The sequence below is a fragment of the Canis lupus genome, chromosome 15 (assembly GCF_003254725.2).
Source record: "Canis lupus dingo isolate Sandy chromosome 15, ASM325472v2, whole genome shotgun sequence".
In the NCBI taxonomy this organism is placed as follows: domain Eukaryota; kingdom Metazoa; phylum Chordata; class Mammalia; order Carnivora; family Canidae; genus Canis; species Canis lupus.
The window spans coordinates 36,959,205-36,974,315 of NC_064257.1; the positions used below are offsets into that span (position 1 = coordinate 36,959,205).

General features: G+C 39.5%; 1 long non-coding RNA gene across 20 annotated transcripts in view; it reads right to left on the reverse strand.

Moving 5' to 3' along the window:
- Nucleotides 1–15,111, reverse strand: part of LOC112654706 (uncharacterized) — an 86,919-nt gene that overhangs the window by 25,404 nt on the left and 46,404 nt on the right. The window contains exon 8 of one of the 20 annotated variants that reach the window (XR_007402446.1): nt 12,169–13,233. The exons of 18 other annotated variants lie outside the window; for them this stretch is intronic. This is a non-coding gene — a long non-coding RNA (uncharacterized LOC112654706). One more of the 20 variants, XR_007402444.1, reaches the window with a different exon arrangement.

Here is a 15,111-nt window from a genome sequence, read left to right on the forward strand (position 1 = left end):
TGAATAAATAAAAACTTTAAAAAGAGAGAGAGAGAATAGGGATATAAAGTACTCAACATAATGTAGGACATATAGTAAATTCTCCATAAACATTAGCTATCATTACTTAATTATCCCACAACCTTGAGCATCATAACATAGTGGTTACAAATCAAAGATTCTAGAGCCTAATTTCCAGGGTTAAAACCTCTACTTTCCCACTTTCTAGCCATGTGACTTCAGGAAAGTTACTAAACCCTCTGTGCCTTATTTTCCTTATCTGTAACATGGGGATAATAAGACTCACTGAGTTATTGTGAGAAATTGCCTCCTGGGTCACTTTTTCTCAGCTCTGGTGTGGCATTGTTCTTTCTAACCTTGCGCTAGTTATCAGTGTATAGCTCTCAGCTCCAAATTCAGTCTTCAGTCCAATCCTGCAACAGTGGACACTGAGCATTTGTCTTTTATAGAGAGCATGGTGCTAACCATTACCAATAGAGAATGCTAGAGGAGCATGGCGGGAGGAGGAGGGGGCTTCTCTTCCTGGCTTTTCCTTCCTGTTCCTATGACCTGCCTGGTCCACGAGGGCTAAGGGAATGTGCATGGTGGTGGTGATGGTGGTGGTGTGTGTGTGTGTGTGTGTGTGTGTGTGTGTGTGCATACTCTGGTGCTGCTCTGTGTCAGCTATGTGCTCAGAGTGTGCAATCTCTGGGCCAACACGCTGACCTGGCCTCGGCTTGGTGACCACCTTGCAGATGTGGTGCAGGTGACCCAGGTGACCACCCCGTCAAGATGCAGACACTGCCTACTTGAGGCCTGTGCCTATCCCTCTGTGTGTCCTCCCCCAGCATTAACTCAGCTGTACCCGGTGGGCTGGTTTCTGCGTGCTCTGCCACTGTGGTCCAGCTCGGGCTCAGCCAACCCAGCACACTTCTCACTTATCCATTTGCTCCAGTGAGGTCTGATCCTCAGGTGTAGGTACTCTCACTTAGCCTTTGGGTACTTGTAGAGTGCTCTTCACATCTCTTTATTTACTACCCTCTAATAGTTCAATAATTCCCTACATTAAACTGCTCCTGTTTAAATTGCTGTGTGATTTCTGTTTCCTGATGAAACCCAGACTGATACATACCTTGCGTCTAAATCTACTGCTTAATAACTCAGACATTCTGCTTACAGGCTCTTCTCTGGATGTATGTACTCTGACACTGCATCTGCTTCCTTTCCTACCGACATATATCTGTATCTGCTACCAACATATACTTGGGTGCTTAAGGGGTGCTTAATGAGATCTCATATACCTGGATGAATGTGTGTTTGCAGAACCCTTTAACCAAAACAGACTAGTGTGGGCTGTGAAGTAGACTGTTTCTTCTCAATGTGCTATATGTGGTAGAGAACCGTTTTTAACAATTTCAAAATCTGTCCTAAACCAATTCTTCCGTGAAGTATAATAAAAATGAAGTACTAGAAACATAAAATTAAAAAACAAAACAAAACAAAATCTGAGCCTAGATTTTTTAGTATTGGATTCAGTAGACATAATGACTCTATGAAACTGCTGTGAGAGTTTCTAAATACCCTTAATTTTTGTACACGTCTTGCTATATTGGTAATGACACAGTGTAAAGAGCACACTTTGAGCAGCACTGATCTGGACTATTCACCATTGCGAGGAGTGATACCATGTTCTATACTTTACTTTCACATCGGATCCTCTCATTGCACCTTGCTTGCATTTTGGCGTTTTATTCTCTTATTTCACAGAGACAGTGACAAGATTCTCATCCATGCTCTGGTCCTGTCCAGGTGCTTCTCCAAGCACATGCTCCTACTGAGTGTCATTTCTAGGAGCTACCCTTGCTTATTGCAGTAACTTTGCTGTCTTTGTCATGGTCACAACCTCTCTTCTATTTGTCAGGAGGTGGTAACTGTGGCAATAAACCATCCTCATATTTCCCTGGGCTCGAAGCCATTGAATTCATAAACAGACACTCCACCACTCTTCCTCCCACCCCCCACTATGTTTGTAGCTGATAAGAGCCAGAATCTGAGGGTTATTTGCATATGTGACTTGTCTTGATAGCATGGGATGCACCTACCATTACAGCCAAAAGCCATGTGGCAGAGCCTGGGTTCAGCCAATCAGACAGGAAAATACAAATGACCTGGCTGTGATGTCCAGCAAAAGCAACATAATTGTAGCTTTAAATGTTAAAATGGAGGCTAGCAATAGTACCCAATCTCCTTGTCCTTCTATTCTGATTTGAGTACGACATCCTCCTGTCTCTTAATTATTATCATTATACAAGTCTATCTAAAACTATATTTATAAAATTCTTTGTAATTCATTGCGATTCCACTGAGTTTATTTCCCCATCGGTCCTCTGGGTGTGTGACCTGCCTTCCCAGCTCAGTTTGTCAGCCAGAGATTTATTCTGCATTCAGTAGAGCTTCTATCCCATTGTTGGTGCGCACTAGATTGTAATAGAAATGCCATGCCACCGAACTGTGAGTTGAAGCTGTATTACAATGATACTGCCCCAATTTTACAGATGCTGCCCAGTGCCAAAGAGCTTTAATAAAATACTCAAGGTCACAGAGCAAATCCAATGTAGAATCAGGGGTGGGACCAGCTGTTGTGAATTTTGAGCCCAAATCTCTTTTCATTGTATCAGACTGCCTCTCAAAAACCACATGAGATACTCTTATCAATGTTGTTTGGTGGGTGTTGAGTTCACTGCAGTCGATACTGTCAAATGAAATCTTCAAATGCCAGAAGTATGCTGTCAGATGCTCTTCACCTTTATGAACTCCAGCGTTACAAGCAGCAGCAGCACAGACACAACCAGGAAATCTATACCCACGGTTAATGCTGGTTGTTAAAAGTATGTCTGCTTGGAAGTTATTCTGTGGTGACAATGATCAGCGCTAGCATTCATTAAAACAACAGTGACAAAAACAACAAAACCCACAACCCACTTGAACCAAAATCTAAACTACTAGGACGTTATTCCCTGGCTCCTGCAGAGAAACCTGGAAACATGTCCCTAATAATCCGCATAATCCAATTCAAAATAATGGTAATATTGAATATGATTTTTTAAGCACTACTGTTTTCCTCCTTTCCCAGGAGGGGGAATATTCTGATCACCTCTCCATCCCCTCAGTCACTGGTACCACTTAAAATAGAAGTATAGAAAACTGGATTAAAGATAGTGTAATGTAAACTGCTAGCATTGCATTCTAGGTGTTTAACATCGATTGTGTAACTATTTAGAGAAAATACTGTGATGGATTTTTTTTACTGACATTCACTCTTAAGTCTTACATCTGTCTTGTAAGGTAAATTTTATAGATGGAAACATTGAGTCCTGGAGAAGGTAACTTGCCCATGATCTAGATGATAAGTAAATGGATTTCAAATTGGGTCTTTCTGGTTCTAAATCTTATCCTTTTCCTGCTCCACTCTGCACCTTCCCTTTAAGAAATGGTAAGTCCCATTAATTAATGACAGTGTTTTATTTATTTACCTTTAACAATAATTCGTGCATTGTTGGACTTACACCAGGAGTCAAGGTGAACTGCTCAAAATATAGACAAACTCTGGATACTAAAAGAAGAACAGCTGAAAAATATGAAAAGTCAGTATTCTGACTCTGATTTATAGGTTCTAGTTTACGTTATCAACTGCCTATCACAAAATCAAAGGAAAATGATGAGAAAGGAATTGTAATTTTCCTGGCATTTGGAGATTTGTTCTTTCTCACTTTGAAGCTTGACTATTGAGGGGACATAAGGAGGAATTTGGATTGGAGAAAATGAGGCCTTCTATGGGAGATTTAAAAGGTTTCTCTGTCCTGGGGAACCTGCATGGCTCAGTGGTTGAACATCTGTCTTCAGCCCAGGGTGTGGTCCCGGGGTCCTGGGATCGAGTCCCACATCGGGCTCCCTGCATAGAGCCTGCTTCTCCCTCTGCTTGTGTCTCTGCCTCTCTCTCTGTGTCTCTCATGAATAAGTAAAATAAAATCTTTAAAAAAAAACGAAGTTTTCTTAGTCCTAACGGCATTCCCTACCCCCTTCCCAATTCCATATGTGTCTCCCCAACTTTTTCTCTTGTTTTGACTGAATTAGACTAAATAAAAACAGATTTAAGAATTCACCTTATCCATGGAGTTGATGGATTTCTATGATGATATCTGCAGCTAATTTGGGGTAATGCAGAAACAGTAACAATTGTAAGGATATCTTGAACATATCTGACTCCTTTTTTTTAGCTTTATCAAGGTATAATTGACAAATAATGTTAGTATATATTTAAGGTACAGAGCTTGATGTTTTGATATTGTCTACGTTGTGAAGTGACAACTATCATCAGGCTAATATATCTATCACCACACATAGTTACCCTTTCTGTGGTGGTGATGGTTACACTTAAGATCAATCCTTTTAGCATATTTAAGGTATAGGCTACAGTATTGCTAACTATAGTCACACTACTGTCTGTTAGACTTCCAGAACTTATTTATCTTGTATAATTGAAACATTGTACCCTTTGACCAAGATCTCTCCATCTTCCCTTTCCACCAACACCTGGTAATCAGCATTCTACTCTGTTACTATAAGTTCAACTGTTTTAGATTCCACACATAAATGACGTCAGGCAGTATTGGCCTATCTGGCTTCCTTCCCTTAGAATAATGTCCTCTAGGTTCATCCATGTTGTCTTAAAGGCAAGACTTCATTTTTCTTCTTCTTTTTTTATTACCAACAATAAGATTCTCTTACACATTCTCTTCTGTCAGTGGACATCTGAATTGTTTCCATATCTTGGCTATTGTGAATAATGCTGCAATGACCAGGGGAATGCAGATACCTCTTTGAGATACTAATTTCATTTCTCTTGATCTATAACAAGAAGTGGGGTTACTGGATCATATGGCAGTTCTATTTTTAATTTTTTGAGGAAGCTCCATATGGTTTTTCATAATAACTGTACCAATTTACATCTCCATAAATAGTATATAGGTGTTGCCTTTACTCCACATTTTTGTCAAAACTGGGTATCTTTTGTCTTTTTGGTGATGGCCCTTCTGACAAGTGTGAGGTAGTATTTCACTGAGGTCTTGATATGCGTCTACTTATCCCTGCTGTTAAGTAGAGTTGACTATCTTTTCATGTATCTGTTGGCTTTTGTTTGTCTTCTTTTGAGAAATGTTTATTGAGGCTCTTTGGTTTGGAAATATTTTCTGTCATCCTGTAGTTTGCATTTTCACTCTGGTCGTGGTTTCCTTTATGGTGCTGACTCTTTTTAGCTTGATGAAATCGCTCTTGTCTGGTTTTGCTATCTATTTTTGCTTTTGTTGCCCTTGCTTTGGTGTCATATCCAACAAAAAGTCTTCCCAGACCAATGTTTTCTTACTTTATTTATTTCTAGGAGATCATGGCATTCCAAAGACTTCTATAGAATATGTTGACAGTTTTTTTTCAGAATTGATGGGCAGCAGTTAATGACTTCATTTTGCATGTGTCAAGACTGAAGCATCTGGCCATGTTTGTCTGAGGGAATGCAGTCAGTGATAGGGAATGTAAGTCAAAATCTGGAACTCCCAATTCCTCATTTGACATCAGTTTAACAACACATTAGGTGTTTAGATCTTATTGGTATTTGCAATCATTTCAATTTCATTACAAATTTCTGGCGGAAATATATAGAAATATCATCAAAACAGAGTTTCTATAATTGAATTCTAACACTGTGCTAGTCATATGATGCTTAATAAGCAATGAATATGTGAAGATGTTCTAAATGACGTCAAGCAGAGTGTTGGGTCCTCAGAGAACACTAGGAAAATGTGAGACATATCTTACCTTCAAAATGCTCAGAGTCTGATTTGAGAAATTAAACTCACTGCTGCAAAGTCATCACAGCCCAAAATATGTGGTGGTGACCAGAATAACTAGAGGAGTCAAGGGTCAGAGAGATTGACTAGAAACTTCAGGGTCTGTAGAAGACATAACTGTTGAATCTTAAATGGTGGATATATTTCAACAAGGACAAGAGGAGGGGAAAGAGAATATCTCATACATTTGCATAGTGTTTTTGCTGGCAAAATACTCTGATGTTCATCATGATATTAATACCTACAATAACTCAGCAGGAAATGTTACGAAGATTCTCATTTTACTGATGAGGATCCTGAAGCTCAGAGAAGTTAAGTAGACTCTCTCAGGTGACACAGCTTGTAAGGGGTAGAGCTTAGAGTCAGGTCTATGCCTGATGTGTGTTCCTTTGTGTCAGATTTTGGAAGGTTATAAAACTAGGCAGAGGGAAATTCTTGTTAATCCTAGACTACATATATAATATAATAAAAATGGAGTGCAGGAGAGTTCGAAAGAGGAGACAGGGAGATGAACCAGGATTCTCCCAGCCATCAAAGCACCTCTGTTAATTCTGTCATGTGTTCATAACATTTGGTATGTAGACCATCTCTGGTCTATCTATTCCGTCAACTATAAGCTCCTGGCAGAGGGCTCCACTGTTGATTTCAATAAGGTCCAGCATACTGCTCATCTAGAAGGAGGGGCTGATAATATTTTGAGTGAATGAATGAAGTAGTTACAACTTTGATCTTGGCATGAGGTGATGATAGTCTGGTGACAACAGTGGAATTACAGGAGTGAAGGTAAATCTGTGGAAACTAGTGAAGCAACAAAGGATAGAATTACCTAGATGGAGCCCATAAAGAACCTTAAAAGCCCTGCCCGATATTCTGTTTTTTAGCCTGGATGGAGGAATAAATGGGTGCTTGTTTGCTGTTATCCTTTAAACTGGACATATACAGTTTTATATTTTATATTTCAAAAATAAAATGGGAAGAAATCAGAAATAGAAAATATAGGTAACATTTGGTGACAGACTTGATATGAGAGATAAAAGAGAAGGATAAAATATAACAAAACAACTTCAAGTTTATTCACGTGATACACTGCCTGCCAGATATGGGACATTTGGAGGCAGAGATGAGGTTAATTTTGGACATTTTCAGGGAGCCATGTGACTGCAGATTAAAGTTGTGGAGCCACTTCTCTATCCTGTGGTGTCCCTTGTTTCTTTTGTGCCTGTCTCCATGACCTGGGGAGTTCCCTTTCTTATTCCAAATGCCAGCATCTGCTTTACATTAGGGTGCTGTTCTTCCAAAACAGATTTGGTAGCCAAATCATTCTTGTTAGCCCCTCTCTTTTATTAATGTCCACCCCCCCCAAAAAAAAACTGATAGAGATTATTTGGAGACTTTACTGCTGACCTCTGTGGGACTATATAAAAAAGTTAGCAAAAATTAAAAATTTGCAGAAATTTTACCAAGTTCTGTAACAGTCCAAGTCAGCATTTCTGTGTTTTTTAGATAGTATTCAGAAGTCCTGAGAGCCTTTCTAAGATGATTCCAAATAATAGTCTAAATTTTTATATATATAACTAATCCTGGCTGTTCGCTTGTAATGTGCCAGATGGTATTCTAAACACAGGACATATTTAAACCTAAAAAAACCCCAACCCACCCTATACATATATTATACATATGCAACAATTATATTTATATTATAATGATATAATTATAGTATATATAATATATGTGTAGGATTTTTTGAAGTTTAAATATATATAATATATATACACTACATATATATGCTACATATATGTACTATATAATATATATTATATATAATAAATGTACATACTACACTATATGTATTATATAATAGAATATTTATATTTATGTTTATAGTATAATTTTAATTATAGGATATACAAAATCGTGTAGGGTGTTTTTAGGTTATGATTAATAATTATATATTATATATTATAATTATATAAAGTTAATAATTAATTATATACTATAGTATTATATTATACATACTATTATTATTTCCATATACAGGGAGGAAATTGAGGTATAGAAAATGTGAATGCTGAGCACCAGGTCACAACTAGTATGTAGCAAAGCTGAGATTTTAACGCAGGCAGCCTGGTTTTAGAGTCTGTGTTTCCCTGTCTTTAGAGTGACCACTGCTCAGGTCTGAGGCCAGAAGGCTGAGGCCAGGGAACTTTGTAAGGTTTGATGCAATCCAAGGTTCCTTTCTAAATCTCATGGTCCAAAGATAGACCAGTCAGGCTCAAGTTGTCATTTCTACACTTAGACATTAGTCTCTTGGGTTTTTAGGCTACTGTAAAGATGCCTCTCTGACCTTCCTCCGGCTAGCCCCAGAAATCCAAATCTTGTCCCAGGTTCTCAGGGAAATCCCTTCTTTACCTGGTTTATATAGATTTCCTCCCCTGGGTTTTGAAATCATTCTGCATAGACTTGAAATTGTCTCTCCTTCATTCTTCGTTCACTTATTCATTCAACAAATGTTCAACAATTTATTATGTGCTAGGCATGATACTAAGACTCTAGGGGATGTTTGGATAAATAATTCATCACCCTCTTTCTCTAAGCTACTCACAATCTTAAGAGATATACATGTATATAAATAAATACAGTTTGCTATAGTAAATGCTGCAGAGGAGGTATGTACAAACAGTAAAGGAGGTACATTCGGAACATAACCATGTTGAGGAGTAGGAGGATTTTGCAGTAGAGATAACTGTACTTTGGATGGGTTGAACTTTTGTAGATTTATCAAGATGGTGGAAAGTCATTCCAAAGACAGAGTAGAGCTCATGCGTAATTCACCATTGCAGAGAATCATGAATGTGAAGAGTTAATTCAGTGATTCATTCACTCATCCATTAATATTTATAAAGTGTCTACTTTGTGCAAAGCCTCATGCTACATGCTAGTGATGCTATGCAAATGAAGAGTTCATTTGCCTTGATGGAAATTTCTGTTAAGCACTAGGAAATATCGATTTCCTTGCCTTTTCCAGCATCTGGAGGCTGCCTGCATGCCTTGGCTGATGGCCCCTTCCTCCATCTTCAAAGCCAACAGTATAGTATCTCCAAATCTTTCTGACTTTTTTTTTTTTTTTTAGAATTTATGTATTTAGGGATCCCTGGGTGGCGCAGCAGTTTGGCGCCTGCCTTTGGCCCAGGGCGCGATCCTGGAGACCCAGGATCGAATCCCACATTGGGCTCCCGGTGCATGGAGCCTGCTTCTCCCTCTGCCTATGTCTCTGCCTCTCTCTCTCTCTCTCTGTGTGTGTGTGACTATCATAAATAAATTTAAAAAATCAAAAATAAAAAAAAATTTAAAAATTAAAAAAAAAAGAATTTATGTATTTATTTTTGAGTGCGAGAGTGTGCATGAGTCGGGGGAGGAGCAGACGGAGAGGGAAAGAATCTTAAGCAGATTCCCTGCTGAGCGTGGAGCCCTACGGAGGGCTCTGATCTCACAACCCTGAGATCATGACCTGAGCCAACATCAAGAGGCAGACACTTAACCGACTCAGCCACCCAGGCGCCCCCAAATTCCTCTCTGATTTTTATCCCCACTCTGTCATCCTAGCTCTTTATTTCTCTCTCTTGCCAGGTGGTGGCTCAATAAATGCCTTTTATATTGTGTATGTCCCCAAAGGTCCATGTATAAGACTTTTTTCAAGACTTTTTTTCCTTGACCTTCCAATCTTTTTACTTCCAGGTCCCTAACCAACCAATGTAACCATTCACAGCTGTCCAAGTGTCTATACATGCTTTTATCACACAAAGCAGATGGCCTGATAGGCCACCCAAAGTTTTGTCCAATGAGAGGATTTTTCTCTCACTATTGTCTTTCAGGACAGCGGAAGTGTATTTTTGGCTTGTATTTACAGAAGTGAAAACTCATTTGTAAACCGAGCTCTATCATTTTTCTTTTACTACCAGCTAGTTATAAGAGACCCCACTATGGGACTATTGGTGTGACGGGAGGTAATGGTGCAATAGTAGTGACATGGGAGTCTGGACCACTTGCTAGTACAGCTCACTTGTGCTCTGTGACCCTTCTTATGACTGACCCCTAATGTACTATTTCTGTCTTGTGATGGATCATTATTAGGCTGTTTAAACTTATGATTGTATGGACAAGACATGATTGGCAGTTGTAGATACATAGACACATGATTCCTGTGTTTAGATACTCATCTCTAAGACCCAGTAACATGCCAAGAACTATTTTTGAATAGTGTCTAATTCTCTGATACAGATTTCACAGCCTTGCTCCTGAATCCTACAGGGTCTACATTGTGGTTCTCCCATTGGGCCTTGTCCCATGGCTCCTTGTGAGGAGTTTAGGCCTACTACAAAGTTAGAGGGAATAGCCCACCCACAAAACTATCCTCACTTTTGACTTCAACTTAATGTCTCTTTTGGGGTTGGGGTGCAATTCTGAAACCATGCTCAGTTTTGATAATTTGTGAGAAGGACTTACAGAACTTACTGAAAGCTATTATACTCATAGTTATGGCTTTTTATAGAGAAAAATACAGATTAAAATCAGCCAAGGGAAAAAGTACATAGGACAGAGTTTGGGGAACTACCAAATGTGAAACTTAGTTTGTTCTCATTCTGAGGAGACTGGATGCATTACTTTCCCAGCACTGATATGTAACAGTACACACACAGTATTGCCAATTGGGAAAGTCATTTAAATCTTGGTATTTTGAGTTTTTATTGGGATCCATTAGAAAGACAAGATTGATTGATTGTCCACATACTTGATTTGTCTCCAGATCAACTGATACCACATGACTCAAAGCCCTCACTTAAAATCAGTTGGTACTATCTATGGGTCCAAGGCCCCCAGGCAAACAGAGATTACCTTCCAGGAGGCAAAGGCAAAGGCCAAACCTCTCTTTGTACAGGGTTAATTTCTTTACTACACACTCTACACAGCATTTTTCTCCACCACAGGTATCTCTGTTACCACGAGGTCTGACAGGTTGTATGACCCAAGCAGCAGGTTATATGACTCCTTGCACTGCAGCTCAGATCAGCTTGGACAGTCTTCCATGTCATTTGGTGAGTGGGTTGGAGCAGAATATCTAAGCATAGGTTATGTTGCCTCTAGAACCCTACACCCTAAGGTTTTCCTAGGGTTTTCCTTGACAGTAGGCATTCAGGTGATCCATCTCCAAAATGCTTCCTTCTTATGGGTGAAGGTATGATATGCCATAACTTGTCCTTTATTTTGAAGGGGATGTCTTGGCATGTTCCGGGCCCCTAGGCTCTTAAATTTTTCATTAAGGAGGGAACCCTTGAATCCTCATAGTTTCTAATACCTCCTCAACTTGCCATATTTTGCTCATCATAACCAATTAACATAATGTCATTGATGTAATTGACCAATATCATATTCTAAAGAATGTCTAGATGGTCCAAGCCCCTTCAGACTGTTTAATAACAGAGGGTGGGGGAGATAAGATCATAAACATATATTGTTTTCTTGCCCCATGTAAATTGAAGACTGTTTCAGGTCTTGCTTCCTGATAGGATTGGAAAGAATGCATCCGAAGCTTTGTTGACCTGCTCTAGCGAAGACATCATTTCTGGGCATTTCTGCAGGCTCAAGAGGTTTAGGGAAATCTGACAACTCAAGGTTTTCAAGTGCACCTATCCAAATGTCTCCATCCCAGGTTTTGGGTCCCACTTCTTCCCAATTAAGTCCCTGACCATGTTATCAGAGACTTGCTAGGGTTGAGAATTCAACCTTTATGAGTGCTCTTATCTCATCATCCTGGCCTGGCTTGATCCTCAGCTCCTTTCTGCCTATGGCTGTAGGAGACAAGAGCCTTTTCTGGTGCTTTCAAGGAAGCTCTCTGGCTTTGACAATTCACCTTCAATTTGAGATAAACTATTCTCAACTTCCATTGTCTTTTTCCATTGTATTGATATTACCCAGTAAGAGCCATTCAGTTCCAAAGTCTTTCCCCAAACCTCTTAGACTCCTTAGATAGTGCATCTACCAGTGGATTTTTCTTCCACTACCATCCCATTCTGTTTCACCATCAATGAAAGTTTCATATACACTACAGCATGCCCAGGGTTATCAGTCTAGAAATGATGGGGCTTTCCTGCCGCAGGCGATCGTTCTCCCAAGTCCCATGTCAAAGTCAGCTTTCTAGGATCCCTCCCAGTACCGAACTCTTAGGTCTCATTTCCCAGGAGACTGACTCTGAGACAGGGATTTGCATACAGCCATTTTATTGGTGGGTGGTCTCAGGGACCATCCCAGGGAAGGAGTAAGGGAAACAGGATTAGAAGAGAAGATGAAGTTGCAGTAGAAGACTTGGCCAATCCTTTATGGAGCTCCATATGGCCCTGAGAGTTGCCCTCATTTGAGGAAAAGAGCCTGGGCCCTTATAACCTAAATTGGTGGTCATTATCCATGCAGGCTGCCCCAGGGAAGGGCCAGGCTTTGGGAGTTGCATCTCTCTTTCACTGAGGGCTATGGAAGCTTTCAGGTCTAAGTTGACAGCAGTCAATATACCAGGCTACTCTGGGGGAGTGAGCACCTCTATCCTGAGTGAAAAATCTGGGAGGTGAACCCCAGCATCTTCTACATCCTGCTCTGTGATCAATAACATTGTAGACAAGGAGCTTCTATTGGCCAGAGTCTATCAACATGAGCAACCACGTGTAGCTAACCCATGTTGGACATGTTTCTCCATGAGAGAGAAAGAAACCTTTGCTTTGTTAAGCCTTTGATATTTCAGCATTCATTTACAGCCTTAGTATAATCTAACCTTTTCCAGCCAGTAGATCCTACGTAGTAGTCATTATTTCCATTATTATTTCTAACCAAGATATTTTATATAGCAGCTATTACTATTTCCAACAGAAGAGTTAAGTGAGTTGATTAACATTACAAAGTAATAGGCAAAGCCAGGATTCAAACTTAGGTCTGCCTAAATAGCTCTATACCCTCACACCCACCCCCTCTTTTTGTTTTTGTTTTGTTTTGTTTTTTCAATACCACACTGTTCTGTGTGTTGGAGTACTTCATTAAAATGTGCTCTGTTCAAACTAAAGACATCCTTGAGAACTGTTATGAACTTAAATCTAATCAGCCAATAATATATAAATATATTTATCCACTGTCTTGTGAAAACAGTCAAGAACAAGAATTGAAACAGTAGGGGAAAAAGATAGGGCAGTGCCCAATAATAGGAAATAGAAAAGGAAAATAGAAGCATTCACATTATAGGACATAAAAAGTTAAGAGGAGAGGCTGGCAGCTCATACAGCAGTTAAGTGTCACTTACTGTTGGTTCAGGGTTCTGGAAGAAAGTAAAGGGTTATTTTTTGTGATCTCAGGATAAGCAGGGGATTCTTAAACAAGAACCCTAAGCAAAAATCCTAATACTGATGGATTTGACTCTATCAAAACCAAACATTTCTGCTTACCCCAGGACATATGGACAAAGTTGACAATTGAAGAGGTATCTGTGCTGTCTAAAAACAACAGGGGGTTAATTATCTAGAATTAGGCAAGAAATTATGGTAAATCAGTGATAAAAAAAAATTAGAAAAATGAAAAATGGGGATAAATAGGTAACTTCCAAAGTAGAAATCTGATTGACTAATAAATAAATGACAAAGTATTCAACCTTGCTAGTAAACAGAAATGCAAACTACACTGAGATACTACCTCAGACCCAATAAATGTGCAAAAATTAGTCAAATCATATCAAGTGCTGGCAAAGTTGTAAGGATGCAGGCACCTTTCAGGCACTTCAGAGTGAAGCATAATTAGAACAGCCATTCTAGATGAGAATGTGAAATAGGGTGTGCGTGTCTCATAACCTGGAATCCAGCTCTTGAGAATGGACTTCTGACAGGCTGGCTCAGGGCCACATGGAGGTTCAATGCAATGATGTTTGTGGACTATCAAGCCCTGTAGGGGTTGGAGTGTCTGTCAGTAGGGGAATCAATAAGTAAAATGAAGGCAAACAATTGAAAAGCTCAATCTCAGTCTCTCTCTAGTTTGGGCACACGTGTGAAAGGTAAAATGAAAGGATATATATTGAGTCTGTTAGCATAGAGGTGAGGAGGGATGAGTATAGTTAAATAAACTTTATGTATCTGAGGTCTTAAAAGAGAAGGAAAAGGAAACCAAATAAGAATTTAGCTGTAAAATCTGTTCATATCTATAAATTATTAATCCATAAACCACTAATAATACTTGTTATTTAGAGTTACATAAAGACTTTTTTCTGATCCCTATCCTTAATTTCATCCAGTAAATAACTCTTTTGAGGGGACCCCTTTTTGCCAAGACTGATTAGCACTCTACTGAGGGTTTGGCTGACATGATGACCCTCACTGCAGACCTATGAGGAGTGGACATATCACAGTCTTTATTGTATAGTTGAGGGAAAAGCACAGAGAGGTTGAGCAGTGTGCTCATGGTTGTGCAAGTTCTCAGTGGCCTGGAATTAAAGTTGACCTAACTCCCAACAATTACATTCTTTCTTCATTATCTGGCTTAGTTCTAGTGTCTGTAGAATGTTGTACAAAAGCAATCACAACTCTTGGAGTTTCAGAGTCCTTATGTTGCCAACAGAAAAAAGGGAAAAAAAAAGTGAGTTTTTGGGGGGATGGGGTGGGGGACAGTTTTGAGACAAATTACAGCCATACACTGGGACCAGAGACTCATCAAGGCTCAAATATCCAACGAACCATGCCTGGCAAAGTTCAGACTTGATCTGAGGAAAATGGCTTTCTCTTTGGAAAGCGCTATGGTTGGCCTCTCAGGTTTAGCCTATTTCTCTCCTTGGGAGCTCTCCATTAAGAATTAATTTACTGGCATAGAGAAATATAATCTTCATAATCTCCCTAGCATCTAGTACTGCTGTCTCTGTTTCCTTTTTATGTTCTTTCTGTACTTTTCTCAAAACTCAGATACTGCGCAGATACGCAGAACTTGGCTAGTAATTTATCAAATACTGTCATGGGAACAGCAGCAACTCACATCTGGTCTAGGGCTTCACAGTTTACAAGACCCTCTCTGTACATTATGGCACTGCATTTTCCTAACTGTCTCTGGAGGGGATGGTCCCCACAATATGCAGAGGAAGAAACAAAGCTTCTAAGAAGTCATTTAAGTATTTCCCTTAGGAGTAGAGCGTGGATTTGAATCTTGCTCCGTATTCTGT